Raw genomic sequence first — 15053 nt, forward strand, 5'->3', positions numbered from 1 at the left:
TGGGTGGATGGGTGGATGGGTGGATGGATGGATGGGTGGGTGGATGGATGGATGGGTGGATGGGTGGGTAGATGGGTGGATGGGTGGGTGGGTGGGTGGATGAGTAGATGGGTGGATGGGTGGGTGGATGGGTGGATGGATGGATGGGTGGGTGTGTTCAACAAGTGACTTCATACAAAGAAATCTCTGTGGAATATGTGTAAAGAGTGACAAGATTTCCTTTGTAGGGAGTCTTCCTTATAAATGACACTCAACATAGAAGGTGTCTTAATAGAGGACTAACCCTGCCCAGGGCTTCTGGGTAACCCTGGGCATCTCTGTGCTCTTGATAAGCACAGCCCTCCATGGAAGACAGCTTGCTATCTGATTCACTACAATGATAGAAATGTCATTTTATCAAAACTAACAAAAGTACATTTTACTTTATGAAAGAGCCACTGGGTGTGTGAAACCGGGAAATCACCTCAGTTTAATAATTTCCCTTGTGAAACTGTCTCCCTTGAGTTTAGATTTTGCAGCAGCAGGTTGGTCCAAATGCTCATTCACTCCAAGGACAAAAGCACGTCATGATTCCTGCATTGGAATGTGTTCATGATCAATGTTGCATGTTTTCTCTCCACATCTTTATCTGCATTTTTCAGACCATGATTGGATTGGCAAACTTATCCAACTTTTCTTGCTAAATAACTTTCCCAACTGTCCATTTTCTGCCTATTCTTCAATTTATTCCAGAAAGTAGGCTCAAAGCTCAGTATGAACTTTCTTCTGTATGCTTTAAGACAAAAGTCCCATATATTTTGTTCCTGTGTATTTTTGTTGTGTACTAAACTTAAAATACATCCATGAAAATGCTTACAATTGTGTATTACCATAATTAACCATAGAAGATGATGAACATGAAAATTTATCTTTAAAAATATATATCATAACTCAGTAGTAGAAAAATTAATAATTTCATTTTATTTCATAGCATGCTTCAGGTGAAAGCTTAAATATTAATTAAAGCAAAAAATGCTAGCTTCAGCTTTGTTTTTCCATGGATGTATTTACTTGGCTGAGTCCTAGACTTCCTACCTCAGTTAGAGAAAGAAGCAGTTGGTGTTGGGGGGATACCTCAGTGGCTAAAATACTCACCACACCAATGTGAAGAGCAGAGTTCAAATTCTCACAGCCAATATGAAGCTGTACCCGGTAACCCATGTCTATAATCCCAGCACTCCTAATGGTGAGATGAGAGGCAGAGATAGGAGAATTCTGGGAAGCTCCTCATGGGTGCCCAACTATGTATACACAGAGAGGGAACAGGGGAAGACAGAGAAAGACAGACACACACACACACACACACACACACACACACACTTGACTTTAAGAGAGAAGAGGACAGGGCTACAGAGATAGCACAGTGATTAAAAGAGAAGCACCTTGGTTTCTCTTCCAAGGCACTTGCTGTTTGGTTCCCATCACCCACATGTCAGCTCACAACCACCTGTAACTCCAGTTCCCAGGGATCCAGTGCCCTCACCTGGTCACTGTGGGCACTAGGCATGTACATGGGGTACATAGAAATGCATGCCAGCAAAACACATAAAATAAAAATAAATATTTTTTTTAGAAAAGGGGAGAAAAGAGAGGTGGGAAAGCTGCTTAGGTCAAAAACCCTGAGATTCATTCCAGTGACCAACTTCAATCTAAGGGTACATAGTTCATGCAGTGTTACCTAACACTAGCTTCAGAAGTATGAAAGGGTCAATCTATTGACTGCACACAGTTTGAAGGAGATGTTTAAAGGCAGGGTTTAAGACTGAGAAATATCTTATTTCAACACTCAGATTTTCCCTTATTTCAGGGCTGCCCTTAGAAAATATTCCAAACCACATTACATACTTAAGTATCTCTATCTGTAAAATGAGTTTTGTATTTTATTATTACTCTTATAATTGGGATTATGACTGTCACTTGTAAGGCTGTCTTGAAAACAAGAGATAATGCACAAAAAAAAAATCTAGAATGTGGTTAAAGCTCTAACAGCCTGCTCAGAGCTCAAGCTCACTAAACCCAAACTAAGATTTCAAAAGTAAGTAAACATTTCCTTCTCTTCCAACAGGCTAAGGAAATCTTTGCTTGAGACTTTAAAAGAGGAGCACACTTTAGAAAATGTATCCAAAATTTAGTCAAGTGAGTCTTGAACAGCTAATGGAAGAATTCCTTGTGCATTTTAATCTGGATTGGATGTCTCTGACGATTCCCCCTACTAGCGAGTATAGACAGAAAGCCATGCCCTTTACCTCAACAGTCATTCCTTCCTTGGGACATGATGTATACATAGACTATCTCAATGCTTGAGAGGCCAAAACAGAAGGATCAGCCAGGGATATATAGCAAGTTCCAGACCAAACAGGGCTACCTAAAGAGACCCAATGTTCCCTTCCATCCATTCACCAAACAAACAAACAAACAAACAAAAAAAAAAAGACTCCTTGATCTTTGAGTAAAAAGTCTGCAAATGTCATCCTGTATCCTCACTTGTAATCTAACCACAACTTTGGATTCCACAAACCCAACCTAGAGGTTTTACAAACCACAGAGAATTGTCCTAAAAAAATGTCCGTATGCTTAGAATTTAGATATGATTACAGTATATGCAAAGTTGTTTCTTTTTCATTTCTCAAAATAAAAAGTTCATTTTCACAGCCAATTTGCCAGGTGCAGCTTCATCTCCAGAGGCAAAAGAAATCAAATTTTGGTCGATAGAAGATTCATTTGCTACAAGAATCATGTTCACGTTGAACATGTTTCTGTTTTTCAGATGTTCTTGAGGTTGAATTGTCTCTCTGACACTGGTTAACCCCAATACTTCATCATCAGAAATTCAGAGTTGCATACTTAATAGACAATCAATGTAGCTTTGGTGTAATATTTCAACCTCAACATAGGATTTCATTCTTTTCTGTTTTTTTTTTTTTTTTTTCGATTTCAGTGTCCTATAAATTTGCTGTAAGTGAATGTCTGGAGTTAATTCTTCCTGTTTAGTCATCTGTCCCTTTTATGGCAGAAATAATTTAGAAGCTATGCCCTCTGGAAAGCTTGATTCATTCAGATAATTGTAAGAAACTGAAATCTAACAGTGAGATACCGTGTGCTGTGCTGGTCAGGTCTCACAAATGTCACCATCAAGGTGAAAATCCTGCTGATGGGGGTGTCTGAAGGTTTATGGGATAAAGATAGATTATAGATAGACAGCAAATAGAAGGGTAGTTGATAGGGATAAATATAGGTGATTCACAGATAAATAGATGACAGATAAACAGAGCGAGAGAGACAGATCATAGAAGGATATAACAGGTTTAGTGAATGGCGTGAGTTATGATATTGTTTATTTAAACAACCCAGTATTTCCCAGTAGAGCAGCTTTTTCGCTACACCAATTATTCATGATCTATAAAAGCAATATACTACATAACCAGATAATTTGTTTTTAAATAAACCATAATGAACTTCATTGCAGTTCACTGCTTGTAGGTCTTTGCTTACCTGTGAGAATTCACGGGAATCAGGTTTATTGCATTCAACGGATACAGCTTGCCAACAATAATGAGGAAAAAAACAAACAAACAAAACCGCTGGCTGAGTTTGTTTCATCTCTGTGTATCCTTCACATATGCTAGGGATTTTCGCCCAACAGACCATGTTCATTAAAAGCTAAATTTGGGGAAATGCTGGTACTATGCTAAATACCTAACTTTAGCACTGGCATCTCTCATCCTTCTAGTGCAATCTGGGAACTGAAAATCAAATAACATATAAGTTTGACAAAACTCTAGGATCCACGAGGTCCATCTCTCTGACATTTCAAATATTGGGGACGTTTTATTGAGACATTTTCTATGTGGCCCTAACTATCAGGAACTCCCTATGTACATAAGGCTGGCCTCTAACTAATGATTAATATGGGAGAACCAAGCCCAAGCAAGCAGTCCTGGATTTTGTAAGAAATTTGGCTGAGCAGGAACAGGGGAAACAAGCCAGTAAACAAACAGTAAACAGCCTTCCTTCATGGTCTCTGCTTCAGTCCCTGCCTCGCTCGACCTCTGCCTTGGCTTTCCTTGACGATGGACTCTAACCCGGAAGCTAAAATAAGCGCGACTCTCCCTGACTTGCTTTTGGTTGTGGCGCTTGTCACAGGAATAGAAAGCAAACGGGGACGCAGGGTGAGAGCTGAGAAAGTTTGGAGAGTGTCGTGCTTCGGTGATGTTTCCTAATGCGATTTCTGGCTGCGTGATTTAATGTCCATGTACAGTTGTGGGTTTGCTTCTGCAGGCTGGTAGTGACGTTAGTGGTGCTGCTGAGACTATACAGACATGTGGAAGATTTCTTATTTAAGGGCTGGAGTGCTTCGCTCTCCACAGAGGTGTCATGTGTACTGATAGGTACAGGCTATTGCCAGTGTTAGACATGTTTCAGCAATGTCTTCCTTTTAGTTAGGTCACCCGGGACCTAACTTTACCCTGGCCAGGCCCCTTTCCTACGCAGACTTCCTGGATCTTAATAAGAACCCCAAGTGCTTTGACCTGAAATGTATAGTGGGGCTTAATTAGGCGTTCACTTAACGATCCTTTGGGGAATCAACAACCTCTAAATGTTATACATAAGAAAGTATTTCATCAGCGATTTGAGAAAGGTTTCAAATATTCTGTTAAGAAACCAGTAACTAACATTTACATGGGTATGAAAAGTTTTTAAAATGTATCCTTTCTGAACTTTGAAGTTACTGCTTCTTTTTAAATATGTAAAATTATCATTATTTTTTCACTCCAACCTGTTTCCAGCCATGGAAATGTTTTTTTTTTCTTTTTCTTTTTTCATTTATATTTTTTATTAATTACAGTTTATTCACCTTGTTTCCCACCTATGGCTCCCTCCCTCCTCCCTTCCCAATCCCACCCTCCCTTCTACTTCTCCACCAATGCCCTTCCCCAAGTCCACTGATAAGGGTGGTCTTCCTCCTCTTCCTTCTGATCCTAGTCTATCAGGTTTCATCAGGAGTGGCTGCATTGTCTTCCTCCGTGGCCCAGTAAGGCTGCTCCCCCCTTAGAGAGAGGTGATCAAAGAGCAGGCCAATCAGTTCCTGTCAAAGGCAGTTCCTCTTCCCCTTACTAGGGAACCTATTTGGACACTGAGCTGTCATGGGTACATCTGCACTGGGGTGCTAGGTTATCTCCATGAATGGTCCTTGGTTGGAGTATCAATCTCAGAAAAGACCCCTGTGCCCAGATTTTTTGGTTCGGTTGATCTCCTTGTGGAGCTCCTGTCTTCTCCAGGTCTTACCAATTTCTTTCATAAGATTCCCTGAGCTCTGCCCAAAGTTTGGCTATAAGTCTCAGCGTCTGCTTTGATGCCCTACAGGTTAGATTCTTTCAAAGGCCCTATGTGGTAGGCTCCTGAACTGTTCAGTGTTTTCTCCCTCTTCTGATGTACATCCTCTTTGCCTTTCTGAATGAAGATTGAGCATCTTAGCCAGAGTCCTTTTTGATTAGTTTCTTTTTTTTAACCTCAATGTGCTTGTTTTTATTAAAATATGAACTTCTTTTGAAGCTAAAGCAGAGATCCTTTGCAGTGATTGTTTCTGTACTAAACTAGGATGAAAGTTATGTTCAGTATTTGTCCCCTGAAGGATGCAGAGGGAACTTTATCAGGTGATGAATATGAAAACCAAGATTAGTTTCATTAGGTGTACAGATTTTAGTATGTTTATCCTATATTATATGTCTAATATCCACTTATGAGTGAGTATATACCCTGTGTGTCTTTCTGCTCCTGGGATACCTTACTCAGGATGATCATTTCCAGTTCCCACCACATGCCTGCAAATTTCATGATTTCCTTGTTTTTAATTGCTGAGTAATATTCCATTGTGTAGATGTACCACAATTTCTGTATTCATTCCTCTGTTGTGGGACATCTGGGTTGTTTCCAGGTTCTGGCTATTAGAAATAAAGCTGCTACAAACATGGCTGAGCAAATGTCCTTGTTGTATACTTGAGCATCTTTTGGATATATGCCTAGGGAGAGCTATAGCTGGATCTTGAGGTAGCACTATTCCTAATTGTCTGAGCAAGCACCAGATTGATTTCCAAAGTGGTTGTACAAGTTTACATTCCCACCAGCAATGGAGGAGGGTTCCCCTTTCTCCACATTTAATGAAAATGTTATCATGTCATTTTTCTCTTTTCATTTTCTCCCTACTACCTTTTCCATGCCCCCTCACTCACTCCTTCTCAATCAGTGGCCTTTTTGCTTTAATTGTTACTGTTAATCAGTCAGAGGCTCATCCTTCCTCTCTCAGCTGCCCTTGGTTGTCTGAAATTCTTTGTCCAGTTGAGGATGCCATGAGATTTCCTCCTTCCACAATAGCATATCTGTTGATGATGTGCTTGTTCAGATCTTGTTCAGGCAGCCCTACTGTTGAGGTATCATGGGTGTAGCTTCTCTGACATCTCTAGAAGACAAAATCTCATAGCTGACTTCCTGGTCGTACAGTCTTGTCACATCCTCTTCTGCAATGTTCCCTGAGCCTTAGGTATAATGGCTGGACACTTGTTGGCAGTTGTTCTTTGCTTTTTGAACAGTTGTGGTTTTCTGTAATGGGGGCCATCTTCTGCAAATAGAAGCTTCTTTGATAAAGAGTAAGAGGAAAACAAAAGAGTAGGATATACACTCTTCTATGACCTTAAGGATAAGCGTTCAGAATTCCATTTAGGGATTGTCCTGGTCTCGTAAAGTGGTGGCAGTTGGTTTTCCTCTAAGATCCATGACCTCACAAGTCTTGCGCAGTTTGCTAGGTTTCCAGTTTTAGTCATGATATTTTCCTGATGATGGGTCTTAAGTCCAATTACATAGTTGTTGTTTACAGCCAATATATGGGTACTGCTATTGCACCTTTTGATATTTTACCATGCTGGTCATTGTTGTGGTTCCTAGACATCATAGTACAACTATTGGTTGTTCTTTGTTGCTTGCATAGAACCCGTCTGAATGATGAAAGGTAGCTCTTTGATAACTCACATCCTCCAAGTCCTGAGTATGAAGTACATGGTGTCTTCAGCAATAGGGACTTAACCTCAACTTCCGGGAGGAAAATGAGGACAAAAGCAATAGTGTATATTATTTGAGGAGCCTCTCAGACTGCCCAGATCAACAACCGAAAAGGTGATTTCTCCTGCTTGGTACTGGGGTTTTTGTTAGCTAGTCTGTGGCCCTTGGGAAGGAGTATTATCAACTCAAATGGCATAACTCAATTTAAACTATACATATGTATGTATACTTAAAATGTATTATATGTAATTTTAGGTAAATGAGAAATAATATGTTTTCTTATGGCCTTTTCAAACATCCTTAGTGCTGTTTTCCCCTACCTCCTCCCTTTCCTTCTGTATTGACCAACTTCCCTTTTCAGTGTAATCTTTTCTAGTTCCACCCATTTACCTCCAAACTTCATTCTATTTCTTTATTTTTTTTCTTCACAGCTGAATAGTATTCAGCTGTGTGTGTGACCACAGTGTCATTATCCATTTGGCAGTTGAAGGACATTAGGTTGTTTCCATCCCGCATTAGCTATGGAAATGCTTTTATAATTGTAATATGGAAGAAGACGCTTTTAGGCAAGAATACTGAAGTCCTGGGGCCGAATAGGATATGAAGAGGGAGGTGATGCTTACCTCAGCCCATCACCCCACGAGACATACTGCCAAAAGGGACAGGGGGTTAGATCCTGGGCTCTGGGAAGGACCATCCTGTAGGTGATAGGAGAAGATGGATGCCAGGGGCAGGGCCTGGGTACTGAGATGTTTAAGGATGGAGAATTTTTTGGAATTCAGACTAAGACAGAAAATTTTGAGATCCAAATGAGGATTTTATTTTATTTTATTTTATTTTATTTCATATTTCATTTTATTTTATTGCTGTGGTGCTAAAGATTGAACCTAGAACCTTGAATGTTCAGGGTATGGATAATGTCTCTGAGCTATACCCCACTCCTCAGAGTAGGAAATTTAATTAATATGAACTTATTCTGATTTTAAGCTTAGAAAATTCTTTCAATTGTGGCATCTGTCTTCTAAGTCTGTATAATTGTAAATTGCAAAGCTCATTCACCCCAACTTCCTGATCTGACTTTTTGAAGAACCATTGTTGTTTCAATGTCAGAATCTTGGGACTTGCCCTTTATTTTAGTCCCACCTTCTTCTATGACCCCTCACTAGATTTTGCTTATGTTTTCTGGTTCTCTCAGATTCCCTCCCTCCCACCAGCTCCCTTCCTCACGCTTGAGCCACTTCATTAATACCCTTACCAATGTCTGGACCTCATGTGAGCCTCTCATCACAGTTTTGTTTTGCAAGCTGTTTTTGTATTAACCTCTCCCAAATATCATTGCAAATGCATTGTTTTAATTTTAACTAATACACAAAAACAGAAGTTGAACATACTTCTGAGGTCACATGCAAACTGTGATATATATATATATATATATATATATATATATCACATATATATAGTGTGTGCGTGTATATATATATATCACATATATATATATATATATATATACTAGATAATCTTTAAATCAGTTATCTGTCATGTATGTGGTAAAATTATTTTTAAGTCTTTCTAGCTTTTTGAGTTGTACAGCCTGTGATCATTATCTGTCATCATTGTTCTGTGCAGTGATACCCTGGAGCTTTTTGCTTCCATCTGGTTGTAATTTAGTGCCTGTTGGTCAACCTTTTCCCCTGACTCTTCGCCTCTTTGCAGCTATGGAAACCACCATTTATTCTCAACTTCCCCGAGATCAACCTCGTTACATTTCGTATATTGGAGATGTCATGTGGGTCTTCTCTTGTGCCTTTTTTCTCACTTAACAGAATGCTCTCTAGTTCTATCCAGTTGTCACAAATAACATGGTTTAATGTTTTTTTTAATGAATGAATAATATTCCTTTGAGTGCAAATACAACATTTTCTTTGTTTATCCATCATTTGAGAGACACTGGCATTGCTTTTATCTCTTGGCTATTATGAATAGAGCTGCAATGAACATGACAATACAGATATCTACTCAATATAATTATATCTGCAATATGTAAGCCCAGCAGTGGGATGATGTATTGTCTAATTCGATGTGCCAGACACCATGCTAAGAGTTTTAACTTCCTTTTGTTTTTACCACAACTTCAAACAGTAGGTGCTATGATCATTCCTGTTTTATATATGTAAAAAGAAAAAAATGCTACTGAGAGAGTTTTAGAAAATATAACCCAAGGAGGAAAGTTTAGTGCCAAAGCCCAAGCCAGTAACATTATGTCATAAGACTCTCTGTCTGAGTAGAAGAAAATGATGGCCAGACTCCAAGAGATAAGCCTGGACAGATTTTAACTGATTGTGAATTGTCCTTGATAGGCAAACACTGACTCAAGAATTTTAATGACCCAACAAGGGATACATGTGGTTAGAGGCCATGGTCCTAAGTAGTTCTGATGGGCAGATGGTGAGTGTTTCTTGCAAGTTGGGTCTGCAGAGATCTTGGCACCTTCTGCATGGAAGCAATGTCTGTGTCACTCTTACGAGCATGTCAGGTTCCCTCACTCTAGTGAGAGGAGCTGCCCTCTCCATGAGGCATGTTACTGACTATATCTAGTTTGCGTGCTCTGCCAAGTCAGTTCTGTATGGCCAGCTGCCTGAGGAAACCATTTCCTAGGCTTATGACCTCTATTCAAGGGCCTCTATCCAACACTCAGCTTGTAGTTGAGGTTATGTAGCTAAGCATCACGCAGTGACTGTCCCCTGGCTCCCAGGAACTGTTGGGGTATCCCGCACACAGGTCGGATGAGGGAAGTAAAGCTCATAGCTGCCATGAGAGTTTCCTGTCTAAGATTCCTGAAGCACCTTCAGTTCATCAAAGCTTGGGATCCAGTAAGTGAACGATGAGTATGTAATTCACATAGTAAATGTTCAATAATACCTGTAATACAAGCATTGATTACTACATCTGTTTAAGCCTCTTATCAAAACAAGTTAAAGCTCCCAAGAAGTAACACTATTCAAAGGTTCGTCACCATCACATGAGTATTTCCAGAACAGATAAAGCTACTTGCTTTACTTATCCAAATGTTTTCATTTTACATCGTTTCCTTTTCCATTTTGAGGAAAGATGCCTTCTGTTAGAATGTTAGGTGAGTTCTGCCTTATGTAGTAATCAGTAGGATGCTATGCCTTGGTGGAGAACCATTTGTGCCCTAGAAACGTGTGATATTTCTATTTCATACCTGCGTAGTAAAGAGGAGGTGCAAATTAAAATAATGTTAACAACATTACCTTTCTTGAAATTTGACCATGAAAGAGACAGAGTGCTTTATTAGTAGCATATAATTTTATTCTTTTAATAATTAACTGAGTGCTTTTTTTATATTCTCATTTTACCAATTCGCAAGGAAGACACAGAAAGTTTTAGTAATTTCTCCCCAAGTTTACACAGCTGGTAAATAGGAGACTAAATTTTGGACCCAGGCACCATAGCTTAGAGAATTTCTTTTTTCTTTTTTTGTCATTTTCTCTCTTTTTTTATTGATTTATTATTATTTCGTTTATTCGCTTTGTATCTCGGCTGTATCCCCTCCCTCATCTCCATCCAGTCCCACCCTCCCTTCCTCTTTTCCCACTATGCACCCCAGCCTAATCCACTGTTGGGGAAGTCCTCCTCCCCTTCTATCTGACCCTAGCCTATCAGGTCTCATCAGGACTGGCTGCATCTTCTTTTTCTGTGACTGGCAAGGGTGACCCCCCAGGAGTAGTAATCAAAGAGTGAGCCACTGAGTCCATGTCAGAGACAGTCCAGGATCCCCTTATTAGGGAACCCACATGGAAACTGAGCTGCCTATGGGCTACATCTGAACAGGGATTCTAAGACCTCTCCATGCGTGGTCCTTGGTTGGAGCATCGGTCTCTGCAGGGGCCCAGAATTTTTGGTTAGTTAGTCTCCTTGTGGAGCTCTTGTCTGTTAGTCTGTAGAGCTCTTGTCTCTTGTCTGTTAGTCTCCTTGTGGAGCTCTTGTCCCCTCCAGGTCTTTCTATCTTGTCCTTCTTCCATAAGATTCCCTGCATTCTGCTCAAACTTCAGCTGTGAGTCTCAGATCTGCTTCAATACCCTGCCAGGTAGTCTTTCAGAGGCCTTCTGTGGAAGGCTCCTGTCCTATTCCCTGTCTTCTCCTGCTTCCAGTGTCTAGGAAAGGTGCTTAATCGCCATTCAGAAGGGCAAACACCATAGCTTAGAGTTTCTGTTCAGATACTCAATGAATAAACGGGCAGCATACACTCTGCTGTATGCCAGGCATGCTTTTTGGACCTAATAGGTTGTCAGTGAATGTGAACTTAGTGATTGTGCTGTGTGAGTGCTCAATCAAGATATCCATTGGCTGACGTACGAAAGCAATGTCTGAGTGGCAGTTGAGTCATTTCAATTTTCTAAATTTCATTGCCTGAAGCATCCATTTTTAGTGTTCAGATTTTACATGCTGTACCAATTCATCCTCAATTAAAAGAAAGTAATTGCAAAGTGCTTGGGAAATAGTCAGTTATTGTCTGAGCTGCCAGGTTTCAGGAATCAGCATTCTAGAATCTGCAAAAATGGTAAACTGGAAAAAAAAAGACAAAAAATTATCGTTCACTGTGTTGTAGTTTAAATTTTGGAGTCTTAGAATTTCAGATTTGGATCAGAATTTTGGATTATCTGTGCCAATTTGCTACCTCCTACCAGAAACCTTCACACAGCATTTTAAAGATAAAATCTTTGATAAATATTCCTCTAACCTTTGCGTAACATCAATAGAAATAGTCATGGGGTTTTTTTGTTGTTGTTGTTTGTTTGTTTGTTTTTGTTTTTGTTTTTTTTTTTCTTTTTTACAATGCCATATTGCAATGAGCCTATGGCTAGCCTATGGCTAGTATAGTATTAGGATAGCCAGCCAGTGAAGTCCTAGAGAAGTCAATATACTCTTTCTTTTCATACCTACATTTTAAGGCTCTGATTTATATTATTACCAGAATTTTTAATTTAGACGTTATTTTGTGCTGACTTCTGTTCTTCTAATGCAGAAGTCAGCAAATGTTATTCCCATCTAGCTTTGCTCTTATTGCTGAAGATAAAGTTTTTATAGGGCACTGACACATGTGCTCTCTTGTGTCCTGTTTGGTTTTGGGGTGTTGTGTTGTGTTGTGTTGCTCTATTGTGTTACTGAATCACAATACTGAATACTGTGTGAACAGTGAGCAGGGATTCCAACATCAGGCGTAACATAGTATCTGTGACCCTGTGTTTTATCTGAAAAAGCCAAATGAGGTGGTCGCAAGGAGCAGAGCACTGTCAAGAGAGACTAAATCACTGTTATCTGACACCTTGAGAAAATGTCTGTCAATCTGTACTCTAAAATGTTCTGCCTTTATCTCCTTTATCCTTAACACATTTGCTGTGTGTCCTACCTGGGGTCACTGTTGCTCTGAAGCAACACCATGACTAAAGGTTTATTTGGCTATTGCTTCATTATGCCAGTTCATCCTCAGAGGAAGTCGGAACAGAAATGCAAACAGGGCAGGAACCTGGAGTCAGGAACTGATGCGCAGGTCATGGAAGGGTGCAGCTCACTGGCTGGCTCTTCATAGCTTGCTCAGTCTGTTTTCTTATAGCCCCAGGACTACCATACTGAGGTGACCCCACCCGCAATCAGCTGGGCCCTCTCATATCAATCACTGATTAAGAAAATGCCCCAAATTGAAACAAGTAGCCAGCTTGCTTACAGCCAATTTTTTCCTTTTTTTTTTTTTTTATTAAAAATTTACTTTACATCCTGATCACAGCTTCCCCTCTCTCTTTTCCCAGTCCTTCACTCTCCTTTCTCCCCTGTGCTCCATCCTCCCTTTCTCCTCAGAAAAGGGGAGGCCTCCATGGATATCAACCCACCTTGGCAATCAGGTTGTAGTTGGACTAAGAACATCTATTCTTGCTAGACAAGGCAGCCCATTTAGAGGAAGAGGACCCCTCATCAGCTTGACACGCAAACACATCACTGTTAAACCTCAACCATTCCTTTTTTGTTCTTCCCCAAGATCACACATTAATCAAGACATCACAATATAAGACATTTTTGTAAACTTAAAACTTCTCACAGCCTTACAAATTCAAACAGTTTAAAAGTTGTATCTAAAAATATGTGTTCTCCTTCAAATTCCATAGTCTCTGTGAAACTCCAGAATTTCTTTGTTTGTTTGTTTGTTTTAAGTTTAAAGTCTCTCAGCTGTGGGCTCCTTTAAAATCAGAAATAAATGCTTTATTTCAAGAGGGAAGAACCAAGTCAAGAACAAGAGCACAGTATCAATTTGTCCAAGGAAAACCAAACTCATACAGTGTAAATAACTCAAAGTCTAATGTCTGGGATTCACTCATTGTCTTCTGGGCTCCTCCAAGGAACTCGGATCATGTCTCCGGCTCCGTCCTCCGCAGCACACACATCTTGTCTTCTAAGCTCAGGCTGGTTCCGCTCTACCACTGCTGCTGTTCGTGGTTCTCATCCCAAGGTACTGGCATCTCCAAAATGCTGGGGTCTTCTGCAACTGAGCTGCACTTTTACCAGTAGACTCTCCTGGGCCCTCTTCCTGATGCCAAGCTCAGCTTCTCTGCATGACCACTTCAATCCTTGGCCTTCAACTGCTACTGAGGCTGTGCCTTCACCAATGGCCTCTCCTAGCCTCTCAGAGTACCAAGCCTCAGCTGCTCTGTTAGTTGTGGCACATGCAGGTAGGATTTTCTGGAAAAGGAAGAGGCAGGAGGATTCAAGTTCAAGGCCAGCTTGAGCTACACCCTTCCATGCCTTCAAAACTAGTATCACCTGGGTGACTCTTACACTGTGAAGTTCAGCTGCCTTCAAGAGGCGCAGCCTTGGTTGCCTTTGGAATATACCTTCTGTGTGCTGACTCTGAGGAGACACTTCCCAGAAGATTGTACCTTAATGATACTGGTCTCTTCTTAATCACCAGGAATTTCTCAGCTCCAGCTGAACAGTGTCAACTGTCCCAGTAATGCATAGTTTTCACTTCAACGATTCTGACTTCCTGTTAATCACAGTTGGGTCTTCACCTCCAGCTGTTCAGAACCACAGAATCTTAATTCAAAATAACAAATGACCCTGGTAGAATCTCTGAACTTCTCTCTGAAGCTTCACATGCCAGGACCCTGTCATCTCTCTGTACTGCTGTCAACATGTTTATCTTCCAAGCTCCTAACTAACAGAACACTGAGCTTTTAACACTCAATGGCTTTTCTAGCCCAAAGTCCTGCCATCCTCCCAAACACAACATGGACAGGTCTGTAACAGCAATACCCAACTCCTTCTACCAATTTCTGTCCTAGTTAGGTTACTGTTGCTGTGATGCACCACCGTGACCAAAGCAACTTCAGGAGGAAAGAATTTGTTTGGCTTATGGCTCATCATCATGGTTCATCATTGAAGGAAGTCAAGGAAGGAACTCAAACAGGGCAGAAACCTGGAGGCAGGAGCTGATGCAGAGGCCGTGGAGGGGTGCAGCTTAGTGGCTTGCTTCATACTGCTTGCTCAGCCGCTGTCTTTTAGAACCCAGGACCACCAGACCAGGGATGTCCCCAGCCACAATTGACTGGTCTCTCCAGATAAATGAGTGAGAAAAGGCACTATATGCTTGCCTACAGCCTGATATTATGGAAAGGTACTTTCTCAATTAGGTCACCCTCCTCTCAGGTGACTCTAGCTTGTATCAAGTTGACATGAAATTAGACATCGTACCATGTGGCACAAATTTATTGACATGATTGTAGTAGTCTGAATGACATGAGTACAAAAAATACACACAGAGCTTAACTATCTTCTCAAAATTTAATAACTGTTCACACACATACAACATACATGCTTCATCCTGAAGCTAATTAGCTAGGGAAAAATAAGGACTTTTTCTTTCTTCAATAAGTCAAATGCCTGCAATT

The 15053-nt window shown here is 40.5% G+C and overlaps 1 protein-coding gene and 1 long non-coding RNA gene across 7 annotated transcripts in view; one reads left to right on the plus strand and one right to left on the minus strand.

Annotated features, from left to right (window-relative positions):
* The window catches only part of LOC129679206 (uncharacterized), an 8913-nt gene extending 4958 nt beyond the window's left edge, over positions 1 to 3955 (minus strand). For 3 of the 4 annotated variants that reach the window (XR_008720527.1, XR_008720525.1, XR_008720523.1), the window contains exon 1: positions 3532 to 3955. This is a non-coding gene — a long non-coding RNA (uncharacterized LOC129679206). Of the gene's footprint in view, positions 1 to 1134; positions 1220 to 3531 lie in introns of all 4 variants that reach the window. The other variant, XR_008720524.1, reaches the window with a different exon arrangement.
* The window catches only part of Dlgap1 (DLG associated protein 1), a 501333-nt gene that overhangs the window by 3471 nt on the left and 482809 nt on the right, over positions 1 to 15053 (plus strand). The gene's annotated exons all lie outside the window — the stretch shown is intronic.

The sequence above is a fragment of the Psammomys obesus genome, unplaced genomic scaffold (genome assembly GCF_907164565.1).
Source record: "Psammomys obesus unplaced genomic scaffold, mPsaObe1.curated_primary_1811, whole genome shotgun sequence".
Taxonomy (NCBI): Eukaryota; Metazoa; Chordata; class Mammalia; order Rodentia; family Muridae; genus Psammomys; species Psammomys obesus.